This window comes from Varroa destructor, unplaced genomic scaffold (genome assembly GCF_002443255.2).
Source record: "Varroa destructor unplaced genomic scaffold, Vdes_3.0 BEIS01000003.1, whole genome shotgun sequence".
Lineage (NCBI taxonomy): Eukaryota > Metazoa > Arthropoda > Arachnida > Mesostigmata > Varroidae > Varroa > Varroa destructor.
The window spans coordinates 52,865,743-52,879,946 of NW_019211456.1; the positions used below are offsets into that span (position 1 = coordinate 52,865,743).

Here is a 14,204-nt window from a genome sequence, read left to right on the forward strand (position 1 = left end):
GTGGGTTAGCTCAAAGGTTCGATGGCAATAATATGCAGTTAGAGTCGGGTGATATAGTGATGACGGTTGGAAATGTTAAACAGAGGAACGAGTTTTCAACTGGCAATCAGACGAAAGTCGCTTTGTTGCTTACGAGGACATGACCACTTGGTGAAACAATCGAAGCAGAAGTGGCTGTTTGTAAGTGATAAAGAATCACTCCGTGCCTCCAAATTGAAGTATACGTATGATGGAATTCCCTTAAGGGGATGATGGATTGAGGGTCACGATGACGGAATGACCTGAGGACTACACGAAGTCGAAGCAGTGAGGGAAAATACATAGTAGCATTATATAGCTAGCTACTGATATACTTGAAATGATTCGCGTTAACTGGAAAACAAATATTTGGGACGAAGTATACGTTTTTTAGATGTTGCTCTTCATGAGTGTCTGCTATAATAATTACTCGGCTATTTAGTGCTGCATAGAGAGTTTATATCTTATAGAACAGAAGGAATATATCTCAAAGAGAATAAAGAGGGAGGCGAATTCGTATAAATGTTGCAATTGTATTATATCAGTGTCCTGTTTTAAACTGTGTGGATTCGTTAGAAAATTTACTTGAAACAAATACAAAATGCACATTCACTAGTCCTATTGAGTGACAGCTATGGTTGCCTTAATTTGACCAAGGAATTTTAGCTGCTACTTAATGACTTGATGTGCCGTACATTCGGGTGTTTACATGTGTACTCCCAAATACGGCATGTTGTGCGTGCCTAACGGGTACTACGCCATAGAATCGTCCGTCGATTTCCTCTCACCTGTCCCACAACCGCAGTCGGCAATGACTAAGATAACTATAGCCAATGAAAACTAAGTGAGCAAAATATATACGTCGCGAGGTAGCACCGATACACGATGATAGAAGAGTGCATTAATAACCTCATGCCGTATGTCTTTTACGGAGCGAGTGTTACGCACACATGCGTTTCGACTTCAGACAGATTTCTAAAATTGTTAATTGTTGTTGGATTTGAACAAAAAAACAAAAAGGCAGACTTCGTAAGAGATTATCGACTGAGGCCATCGAAGGGAAAACATTTTCGATTAATTTTTTCCAACGGTTAATTTTTGCAATCTACGATTAACGATTTAACTAATTAATCAGATTGCCTCGTTTCTGTCTCCAGCTCATTTGACTTTTGCCACTGTCATCTGCTTTCGTTGGCAGCTTTTCTGTCTCGACCAGTGAAAATGAGTACGTGTACGGTGTCCTAGCTTTAGTCGCTTTGACGTACCTGTGGCAAGCGAACAGGCGCAAAAAAAGGAGTTGACGACGGATGATATATTGCTCACTTCAAAGAGCTAGTATTATGGTACTAATGGATAGTAAAGGTTCATGCTTGTACCGAGATGACAGTCGTGCGCCGCGTGCACGAGGATCGACTGTCTATACTACATGTCCTCTGCTAGAGCTACTTTACTTTCGCTCACTTATGGTTTATACTTGCTTGCAAGGAGAGAATCAAGTCATTTCTAAGTTTACTTCTTTTAATATCTTTGTGATCTTCTTAGGGTTTTGGGAACGATGCGGAATGCAACTAATTTGCTATAACAGAGAAACGTCGCTCACTGATCGCGTTATTTGGAAATGTGTGGTTTATTCAATGCTATTACTTGGCATTGTAGTAGTAGTAGTAGTAATAACCTCATATTTTCCGTACGGTTAGACAAAGCTGGTTAGCAGTTCGCTGTTGGCAGTCAGCACAATCATTAGTGAGCCTACAAATTAGGAAAAATCCTTCCCTTTCTCTATGTCTCGGTGTTTGTTTTATTAATAGCATTTAGGTATATTGGCATTTGTAAATGCCAGATAAAAAAAAAAATATACCCATCCTTGAAAGGCAACTCAGATCTGTTTCCTGTTTTCGTCTATAAAAATAAAACATTTGTTTAGGTTTTTATCTCATTCAATCCCCTTATGAAAACCACATACATAGAGCGTATTAGGCCTGTTGTTCTAATTGTGTCCGCCACAGTGATCGGTCCCCAGGAAGATGACGACGGCTAAATTGAAGCTGCAGCCAATCACTGTACATAACTCTGGGAATAGTGATCAACGATCGCCTTTCAGCTTACATCGTTTATCAGCGCCGGAACAAAGTCCGAGACCAGCATGGCGCAGAAAGCCGTACACGTTCGCCCTCCCTGCCTTGTTAGCGATGAATTCAATATTTTCTATTGGGAAACATTTTTATTTCATCACACGAAACTATGTCATCGAACAAGGAAAAAAATGTTGAACCCACGGTCTAGAAACAGAGCAAGTAAGACTTGTGCCAAGCATGAGAAGGAAATGTACTTTTGCCAGAATAATTCTCTGAAAACCGCTCCTTTTTCTACACGAAGCGTTTCCGTCGATGTGTTCATTTAAGGCCGGCTAGGCTGTGGCTAGACTGTGGTCAACGGTGGGTATTCATCTATGAAGCAATATGGCGCTGCTACCGTATCAGAAATGAGGCAATTCCTCCATTACAGTTGAGGTGGCCTGTAGCTTTTAGCCGATGCTTGGTGATCCTCAACAGTTCGTTCAAGTGGAGTAAAGCGTTGATCACTATTGACAGGACCGTTACGTTCTCTGTAGTGCGTCTAGTAGTTACGTGGTTTCACTTAAGTACGGTTGGACATCGAAGTGTCCTAGGCTCACACACCGATACGTGCTATGCTATCTTCTAGTGGGCTGGCGGTTACAAGTTTTTTCTCAACAGGGTGTGAATTGCGTTTACAGATACCGGGTCCTACATCGACGTATTTGCTATGGCTGTGTCGGATGTTAGTGAGCATTGTCCGACGGCAGTAAAACCCGCTAATTTCACCGCAGTTCCTTCCCTTCTAGGTTTAGGGTCGATATTTGTTCTAATCACTTACTTCCACTGATGGCGATCTATTTGCTATCAGCCGCTTAGCTTCGTGTGGATCCGGCACGCATAAAGAAATACCACAGCTACGCAGTCCGTCTATTTTAAAGGTTTATATTTTACAATGCGCGTAGGAGACTTAACATAGGGTTTCAGTCAAAGTAATTCGCATACGATGAGAAATACAATAGACACGTTTCACGAAGCTATTGAGGTACAGAGAGGCGATGGACTTCGCGGGAACTAAACAAGGCACGGCAAGCTCCGCGTTGTCGGATTGACTATGATTAGGATGTATTTAAACCTAGGCTAAACATAGGCGAAACGACCATTTTCGATCACAAATGCAGTTCGTCCTGATGAAAGGCGGCCAAAAATGTGCGTGCCTGAATGCGTGGCATAAACAAAAAATATTTGGTATGGTAACAGAATCTATAAAGTGTGATACAAGATTGACATGCGCAACGTTTGACATGAGATACGTCTTGCATAGAAAGCTGGTAATAGGGATCAAAGGAGTAAGGAGAAAACCAAATCGAGCACAGTACACATACTATCGTATAGGAGGAAAACAGGATAGTACGAAGGAGGATTATCTCGCCCACTTCAATAATCATTATAGCAATTAGTTGTAAGCAAATTGAACATTTAGACAACGGGAAAAATTCAGTCGAGCTCACATGAGTACTCCTGGAGCTAGTAACTCCACCGATAGAGGATGATAAGTAACGTTCGTTAGCGGCGTAAATTTTGCTAAATTCTCTTGTTTAATCTCATTCTCTTCAGGTCAGGCTTGGGGCTCAGTCAGTGACGAAAAGGGAGGGGACGAGAACCTTTCTTTTGGAACACGTAGTCCTTTTTGAACAACTGTGACGAGAGAGGTATTGATGTGGCCTCGTTTCAAAGGGCGGCCTTTCCATTTTGCTCGCGTCTGATGATGCCCGAATTGGTATGTGAGATTGTCCAGCGCCTTGATTTCCTTAAATGGATATTAAGATGAGCAGAAGAGAGCTGCAAAACGTTATGACAGAAGCATAAAAGTATGAAAACCGTAAAAAAGAGCACAGAAAACGATAATTGGACCGCCGTGTTATTTGCCCTATCAGAGGCATCAGGGGTGATTTATTTGCCTAATTCGTTATGTCCAAGGCAAGTCAACTAGGGATACGGATAGCAGAGAACGGTGTCTGCAAGTATAAGATCCTGGCCGTTTTCGGTACTCTATTTTCTCACCATAACATGAGAAAAGAAGACAAAGATGAAGCAAGGCGAAAAGGAAATGGCGTACAATGACACTGAATTGGCCTCAGAACCCCCAAAATTAGAATAATAACGCTAGTCAGTACTCAGGCACTAGTTCAGTGCCAATACAACTAGAGAAACCCAAACCGCATGACGTGCATGGTAAAATATTTCACCGTCTTCCATTGTCTTCAAGTGATGTCGTGGCTAAAAGTGCGCCATTACGCATCGCTTACCTATGCTATATCTTTATGGACTTGACCAAAACGTTTATGTGAACGTGGGCATGAGCGTTTGTGTTGCGCTCTGCGTGGGATACTATGACCAGGTGGTTCGTTATTCGCTTAAAATTAAATGGATTGGAGAAATGGGGAGAAGATTTGTGGCGACAGCTAAGCCAAAGAAAGACCCTGCTGAAGTTTTGGGTGCAGTAAACAGCGCAGGGATGATGAATGGAGGGCACTAATGGTATTTGAGATATGCTTTTACTAGGGGTGATGCTTCTTTTGCTGCTACTGCTGCTGCTTCTGCTGGATCTCCGATCCATAGAATTGCATGATGAGAAGACAAAAAGAAATACGAAGCAACGAGAAGTACCGCACGGCGGAGTCTGGATAGGAAAGTACCACAACGCACGCTAAAAACACGGTAGCCGTGTGTTCCGATAGGGGGTTCAGAACACCTCCGGTTTGTTTTGTATGTAGCGCGTCTCTCCAACCGCTATATTACTAAGGTCGGAAGGAAACATCGTATCAATAGATAGAACCCTTGACAACGTTGTATAGATCAATTTGTTTCTGCTTAATATGTTGCTTTCGGTCCCTAGTAGGGCTTTTGTACTCTAGTGTATATTCAGTAAAGCAGATTGGTCTTTTGTCTGTTATTTGCTCATATACACTATAGAGGAAATCTCAGGAGCCGTTTATGCATATGCGTACATAGAGTAATCAGTTGGTTTTTGTTAGCGACGTAAGAAACCCGATGAGGATGCTTACGGTCACCGAAGTGCTTAATCGAAGATTCGGAGAAGCTTTCTCTGTGTAAGAAATGAGTACAAACATCGAGAAGATTACCGGAAAGAATATCGAGGAAAATACCCCATATTTTACGGAAGATAGTATATACTATGTTGGTCGTATTGTTAGAGCGGATTGATAATTATTAGCGGTTTAGTGTGTAATCTAAAGGCCTTATAGAAAAAATCATGTAATCTTGCATGCTTTAATATAACTGCGGTTTCGTCTAATTATTATGGCTAGGTGGAGCGAAGATGTTATTGTGGGCGTTTATCAGGATAGAATATTAATAAGGCAAATGAGTATCCCAATAAATATGCTGACAATACGTGACTGATAATAATTAAAGCGTTGCGCTTATTAACAAAACTTTACGGTTGATCTTGCCATTGTGCCTCATCAATATACAATTATTTCTCAAAATCTGACAGGTTTCTTCGTTAGATGTTTTCGGCGTTTTTGCTACTGTCGGTTTGAGGTTTGGATAAGGTAGACTTAATTTGTACTGCCTACATGTGCATGTAGTCTGCCCAGAGGGCAAACTGATTGAAAAGTTCATCTCCGGAAGGTTGACCTTTCTGTGAGTTGCTATACTGTGTTTTAACATTATTATAGTTTCGATTATGGCGTGGACGCTTTGGATGTCCCTTGATGACACACAGCCCTCTGTTCCACTTCACCAGATTACTTCGATATGCTTTTTCTTTACTCCGTCATTAAGTCCTGTGAGAACTCTAGTAGAAATGACGCTCATATTGTTCGGCCGCAGATGACGCGCATTCACCAGATCGGATTATCAGATGGTTCAAAACGTCACATCGAAGTAGATGGCTGAGCGAATTAGTAAGCGTTCGAATGTGCGCTTGAACCGTGTATTCCCTTCTCTTTTTTTTTTCGTCATCATCCTACGACTGAGTAGACTAACTTTACACAGGTGGCTGTACACTAAATGGAGAATGGACGATCCGGATGGTATTCATTCGACTGTGTTATTGTTGTACATCTACATGAGCAAGCAACAGGTTGGATCGACAATGTTGTTTTATAATATAAAGGCCGATTACACAACATACGTCCGACTGAAAAAGAGAAAATTGCGCAGCCCTTGAAAGGAAAAAGTAGGTTAGTATGTTCTACTAAAAAATATGTGTCTATCGAATAAAAAATTAGTAAGCTCTGTCAAGGACATATAATGCATAACGGGTGTCATTGAATAAAGAAGCGTTGCTTTCTGCAACAATATATACTGCAAAACAATATCACATATAGATATGATTACAGTTTGTAAGGTGGTGCCGTGTTCAGTACGAGTACCTGTACAACTGTGCGTATGCGGTTGAACAGGGGGAAGCTTATAAACCATAACCTACGGAACATAATTTTGAAGGGTAGTTCAGATCATATAAAAATGCGCTTCACCACGTTATTGGAAACAGGTAGAGCCGGCCGTTAAGAAGTTGCTACGCGTACGAATCAAGAGCACACTATTGGTGTGCATAAAGATCATAGAACCTACGAATAATTTTCGCTCTGCAAATAGACCCCCTTTGCCATATTGCACACACTTCATAGGAAAACAATTTTCTAATGCGACACTCCTTCATTTACAGACTCACCACGCTTACCTGGCAACAGCGCTTAATCGTTTTATCTATTGTGCCATTATCTAATTACCCGAATTAGCTACAGGCGTGGAAATTACGTCCGACTCATGATATTCTGTATGCACTTCGCTTAAAATTTACGCTTATTTTTTATTAAGCAACTCAATAGTCCATACGTACCCTATGCTCCGCTGCGTCGTCCACTCGACGCCAGCCCTCGTATTTTTACCACTACAACGATTACAATGAAACGAAAGTCAATCTGTTAAAGTAAAGGTATTTTGCATCAGCTATCCGCTTCACATACCCTAGCCAGTATATTCCTCTGATCGTTCTAAATCGATTGGATTTTTTTAAGGTGTATTATTTTCCAATAAAAGTACCGCATCTCCTAGATCTCAGTAAATCAAGAGGTTAAAACATGGTCCTTGGTATTTCGAAACGCAAGTACCCTTTAACCGAAGCCGACGTGGAATTAATTCTGAGTAGCCCTTATTTGGTCTCGGCTACTTTTCTAGAGCGTAACAAAGGATAATAGCTTAAGCAGCCCAGGTGGGGTACACAAATAAAAAGTTCGTACATAGACGATCACGACAGAAGAAAGCAGAAATGTATACGCATACCTTAAAGGACCACAGTGGCGGCCGTGGCCAGAAGGACGTGAATACAATGATGGAGCAGCTGGGCAGCAGACAACGGAACGACTATTAGAAACGCCTAAGCCATGCCTCGAAATGTATCGAGACAGACAAGAACGCGGTCACATGGATAGAACAATATGGCGGTTCTGGGTAGCCTGCAGGCAGGCAGGCAGTGTTGTGGAAAACCTCACAAAAAGTCGGTTGTGGATAATGGACAAAAACACAACGGAGAAACAGGAAGTTGTTGAAGGAAGTGGCTTCAGTCTGGACATGTAGACATCAGCTGGAACGAAAAATAAAGCCATAACAATGTGGAACTCTAATAACGGTGGCGGAAGCGGCAGCCCCGTTGTTGTTGTTGTTGTTGTATCTGTCGTGGTCTGGAAAGCCTGCATCTGCTTTTATATATGTGGACGACGTTGATAGTGTGGTGTAGTGTAGTGTAGGCGGGTGTATAGGCCAGTGAGTAGGTCGAAAAAAATTGATTGCCAGCCGGAATGGGCAGCACTGGGAACGCCCACATGTATGCGTCTACGACATAGAAGCGAAGTCCGGGAAACTACAACCATTCCTTGACATCGACTGGCCAACGCAAGCGGCTAATAATTTGACCGATTATCGGTTCCGTCTCTATTCGAGTTAACTGTGAATGATGGTTGAAACTTTTTTGATCACTAATTCAGATAGCTCTAGTCAAACGATTCGGCGAAAATGCACAGACGACAGGAAACAATGATGTATCGCCAGTCAAAGAATGAAAGATTGTAGTTCGAGAAACAGTTGAAACGCGGTGATAGCGACTACAGTGCAAAATGTTTATATTTTAATCATAGTGGTATCTATCGACGACTTCAAATAAACACCTAGACGAGTATTATCCTCTGCCTTGTAGCACCGAATTCAACAACTCGAACAGAACAACTGAGATTTATAGAAAGGAAAACAATCGAGTGTGAACACAGAATCTGGCTATTGAAAATAGAATTACATGTTTAAATTTACCGCCGCGGTGGCTTTATGTGTGGGATGCGGACCTCGGCTTCCATCTGAAGATAAGATGCGACGAATTTTCAAAATGGCCGTTTAACACTGGCCTATCGAGAATAGATACTTGTGCAGCTAGAATGTGTGCATAGGTTGCCTACAGTCCAGCAATTAAATTATCCAACTATACTCAAGCCGAATATGGTAGAGGGAATTTATTTTCGTCATACGTTTCGGTGGGGTGGTATTAATGCGTCTTTTAACACTTAAATTGTGCGTTTAACGTCGCAATATGAGCGTTAGACCGTATTTAAAGTACTAATGCTGCAAAGTTTCAAGGTTACACAAAAATAACTAGCTCATTTTACCGTGTTTAGGACGTGTAAGCAAGTTTATATAATTATAATAATATGTAAGCAAGATGTTATAATTAAATATATTAATTTAGTAGAATAGACGGGTATTTGAGCTGTTATTTGGTCGTCGACTTACCAAGTGGCGTCGTCGCATGCACTGCTACCATATCAAGCGTGTTTGTGGTCTGCACCCAGATATGATCCCAACACACGGGTCTTTCTAGAAATAATGTGGAGCTCACAGTCAACCAAATTCAATAATGTTTTGGCAGAACATTCATTCGAACCGAGTCGTAGTGAAATCCTTGTTGAAATTTTCCTTAAATTTCACCTTCTCTAATAAACTTTATTTTCTATTGAGCTGCATTTGTGCTGTGTTTTAGACATCTTCCTGACTCATATATATATATATATATATATATATATATATATGCAATAGACAAAAGGATCGTTTGGCCTCTTTGTATTATTCAAGTATTGTCTCGCTAGTGTTAGTTTTTTAAAATTGGAGGTGATTTTACAATGAGCGTGTTCTACAGCATTAGACCGTTATATATGCGTATTTTTCTATTTTAGATAAGTTTTTGCAATAGCTTCTAAAATTAACTTGTGTATCAAACGAAAATTGCAATGCGCTCTATATGATAACCAGTCGCGTCAAATAGCTAAAGTTTGGAATAGAACTTTTCTATGCAATCATCGATAGCGAGCGCCTAGTTTACAGGTTTAGTTAATAATACCTAGGACCGAACTGTCGACCTGAGTGTTAAATGACAGATAGATTTAACTGGACTTTACAAGCCGGCATACTACTGATATCTCAATGTAGTATAGTTATTACGTATAGGCCTAGCGTCACTCTTGAATCAGTGTGTCCAGCTTAAACGGAATGTCCATTTAGTACATTTTACATACGCATGCATGCCATACAAGGTAGTATAGCTGCTAAAACGAACACTAACAGCAGTAGGTCTATGAATAACAGGATATATTTGAATAACAAAGATGTGAAACAATTTACTGAAGCTAGTTCCCTGCTTGCTTCATTCTGCATCTAGTCTTCACGTTCGACGGGTTGATTTGTTAACATTTTATACACAAATGGATCAAAGATAAAGCAGACTAATTACCCCAAACCAAAACAGATATGTAGATATGAGGCAGATGTTTTTTCTGGCCGTGCGCATTTGTTAGACGATCGAAAAATGACAATGCAGGCGCTCAAAATCCGAGGGTTTACTAAGGGGAAACACTAAGATTGTTTAGATAATGTCTAGACGAAAGACATCCCGCATTAAACTGCCACAATTTCGTAGATCGAGCAAAATGTGGAACTGCCTTAAGTGCGAATACGAAAAGGTAAAAAGAGTTGCTATTAGAAGAAAGAAACTAGATTTCCCATTATTCAAATTCACTCTGCTGACGCCATTTGTAGCAGACTCTTTCCGAACCGGACAAAGGAACCGAAATAATAGCCTCAGCGTAAATGATGGAAACGAGCGTTTCGTGATAACAGCGTTTCTCAGTCTGCCCGTGGGCTTCTACAACTGTAAGATTTCGCCTTCAGCTGATATATATGTTTACTAAGATAATCAGAAAACGATTGACTATGCGAAGTCTTTTGTAGCTAGCCAAAGAAGAGTTTCACCAAAATCACTGTAGGGAGTTGGCGCTGATTGACGTTGATAGTATAGTTTCGCCGTCGGCGTAAAGTGGCGAAAAAGAACATGCTCGAAGTAATTAGATTGAATGGGGTGTTAACCCCCCACATGACTGTTAGTGGCGCGCTCTCGAAGGTGATGTACCTAAACGTCGTACATGATCTCTCGCAACCAGAATGGAGCATGTCTCAAACAACGATTTGATGTAACCTACTTGCATTGCAATGGGATGAGGTAATTACTATTCTAAAATTAACAGATCGACGATGTCGTTAATCTCGAGCATTAGAACCGTACAACTAACTTAGATTATTTCAAAAGTCAAGGATGCATTTTAATTTGTATTGACTCAAGCTTTTTTTTTGGATACCGTTAGAATACCAAAATTCAAGGATACACAGCCAATCGGAATAACAGAAAAGGACCATTACATACTTTTTGGAAGTTACCAGGTATCTGAGGAATAAAATACATTTAACATATTTTGTTCAACTTTTCAGGTAAGTCTTGTACATTCTCGCATTCGGGATCTGCCCTTCGATATATGTAGTGAACGCTTGCCGTCAGACGCAGAACATTAATGGACCTAGTCGTCTCAGTCAGGTCAAATTAAATTGCTGAAAAACGGAGTCTACAAGTAATACAAAAGTGGAAATATACAAAAGAAGTGATATTTGGTACACGCAATAGCTGATACTGAAGGAAACTAGGCTTTTTCACTTCGACCACATTTACATTATATATAGCCGCGTCTTCTACATTGGTCCCAGCTTGCCATCCATCGTTTCTTTCTTCGATTTGCTGATCGTTTTCGATGTGGACTACAGACGATCGGCTGACAAGAACAGCAGTCATAGGAGGAGTAGGACAGCAGAGGAGAAGAGAAGCGCTATAGAAAAAAAAAAATGAAAAGAGCGAAGAGCAGGACAACGGGAACTCATCCTGGGAAAATGATGGAAGCAGCTATAATTAGCGACGTTGATATCCTGCGTCGGAGAGCCTATGTAGTCGTAAGCGAATGGCGGGCTCCCATTGAACTCGGTAGTCGCTTTGGTTGATTCTCGTTTGCAAAAATAGATTCTGTTATTACGGCAGAACAGCGCACACGAGATTTGGGCTCGTTTTGCGGTCCGCAATTCCTCGTCGTCCAGTGTGCTTTGTGCAGATGGCTGACGGCAGCCCAGCAGTGTTGCTGGCACCACATCGCGTTTTAGTAGGGTGATGTTTGAGGTAGACAGATTTGCAGGGTGTCAAACGACGAGAGGGAAAAGACGCAGTTGGGGAAAGTAGAATTGGTTACAACGACGGGGCTATCAAGATACGGGCGCTTTGAGTAGCCACCGGCTGCACAGGAAAAAGGCTATAAAAAGTTCTGTCTTCCTTGGTAGCCATGGCGACAGCCGCGGTTGGCTGGCTTTTGCTGCCGCTACTGCTGTTGTCGACAGAAGGCATACGAGGAAGTTCAGTCGTCCCATAGGCGCAGGGGCAGTTCCTGAGGTTCGAACGTTGCTTAAAGCACGCCGCTGGCAGTACGGTAACACTAACAACAGCAGCGACGATCCGTAGCAGAGCATTACAGCACAGCAGGTGCCGACGACTGCGGCGACAGCAGCAGCAAAAAAGGAGAAGGCAACTTTCTGTCGCACCTGTACGCAGCTCGTGTGCTGTGTTATCTATGACAGCAGCTCGTGTATCAATGCGCCAAACAGGTGAAGCTGTACCAACGGAAAAACGAAAGAATGGAGAGGGCAGGTACGTAAGAAGTCAAAATGGAGGCCCGGAAACACACACACAGAGACAGGAGAGAGAGAGAGAGAGAGACGGAGGGAGAGGGGGAGGGGAGAGAAAGAGAGGGAACATGCAATAGAAGCAGCGAGAGAAAACGAAAACGAGGTGTACGGTGTGTAGCCCAGCTTAAAACAAGTACATAAGACGAGCTATGTGTTGACGTGTGTCCGCCTGGTCTAAATCGCTAATCGCATATCTCTTCGAATGCGTTGGCATGACAACTGTGAATATCACCGGTTGAAATTTCAACACTGCCAAATAATGATTATGGCATATTGTTGCCATGACGTTTCATATGTTTATTGGATAAAAACCAAGTTAAGTCCAGCGAGATCTACAGACCGAGTAGCCAACAGTCGATGGAAGGAACGTAACATGTAGTAATTCATACCGGGGCTGACAATCCGCAATGTAAGTTTTACCATTCGTAATTTTCAACGCTGAACTCAAGGGCACGTGGGCTCAGATATGCCGTGCGCCCCCATGTAGATGACCCTTATAGTGATACGTTGTGCTTCAGGTTCAGGCTGACCCTCAGCCGCAAGGTTAAAAAAATATTAACCTGGGGGTATTAACCTTCCCTACAATGTTAGCTAGCCGGCTAGCATCTACGAATACTTTTATTCCAAAGTAATCAAACCCCACATTAATTTGTAGTGTTTTCATTAATATTCGGCCCTAAGAGGGATATCATTCATAGCGACAGTGCTTCTGTGATTTTTTAACTCGAGAAGTAAACTTATGCCTCGCTGATCTAGCAAGTTGCTTCGGCTTTATCTTTAAAGCCTAGTACAGAGGTTGATTGTATTTGGGAAGCGAACTGTTTTCCCTTTATTGTTTAATGTTATGGTTCAGTACCTAATTCTCAACAAAGGTCATAAGACGAGAAAGCCGCTCCAGTTTCCTACCAGATTAGGAGGCAAAAGCCCATATTAAGATGAAGAGTACTAGGTTGAGGAGGGACGAAAGCTGTCTGCACTTCCATTAGCCTGCCTTGGTGGAATTGTATGATGAAATAAACAGACTTTAAACACGAAAGTGCGTCCTATTTTCTACTGCGGAAAGGAATGTATTTTCTGACGTCCAGCGCCGATGAAGGTCTTCGCCGGATAAAACAGATTTTACGAACTTTCTGCGGAAATCTCTGCCGCAATGCTGCACGATCAAGACTATTCTATTATGTTACCAGGCGATAAATATCTATTCAAGAGTTAAATAATCCTCTGAAAAGGAACTGTTTTTGAAAAGGAACACATCCGTCATCAGTTGAGATCAAAATGTCTATAGTGATTGCTCAGAAATAGTTACCATAGTGATGTTAATGATCTAAATAATAAGAGTTACCACTTCGTTCGAGATCATGAACAACCTTAGTAACACTTGCTTCCTCAGCGTTGATCTTACGATAAAAAAAATACATGAGAATTCTACTCGTAATGCTTTATGCTACCTGAAGAATGTCTGTTTTTGTCCAGTTTTATATTTTGTCTCGGGCGTTGATTTAAACTCATTGGTCGGACCAATGCCACCAGTGTCGCAATTCAATTGTCGGTCATTAGCAGTTTTCGATGATTTAGGTTTTAGGATTTTTATCAGTTGATTTTAAGTTACCGAGAAGAAAAAGAAGAAAAATACATGAGCAATGTTCGCGTACATGTTGGTGTATCAGTGCGTGTCAAGACATTTCAAATCAAAGTAAAACAAACTAATGAGTTTACGGTCAAATCGTTTACTTTACATTACGTCAAGTCAAAGACTGGCGCCGAAGATTGCCTCCCATAAGTGCAGACTTGAATCATCATTATAATGAAATAGGCATTAAGCAGCCGGCTACATCAAAGCTAGACTTCACTAGCATCATTAAATAATGATTATCGGTATGGCTGACGTTAAACAAGTCGCTGTTGAGCAATCTGGTCTTTCTAGTAAAGCTGTGCCGTCGAATAGCAATGTTAGAAGGTTTCCATCAGTGAATATACATATGTCTGGAACTTCAAATGGAAAAAAGA

At 41.4% G+C, this 14,204-nt stretch overlaps 1 protein-coding gene across 1 annotated transcript in view; it reads left to right on the forward strand.

The window, feature by feature from the left end:
- Snap25 (Synaptosomal-associated protein 25kDa) overlaps positions 1-14,204 on the forward strand; it is a 287,198-nt gene that overhangs the window by 99,731 nt on the left and 173,263 nt on the right. The window lies entirely within an intron of this gene.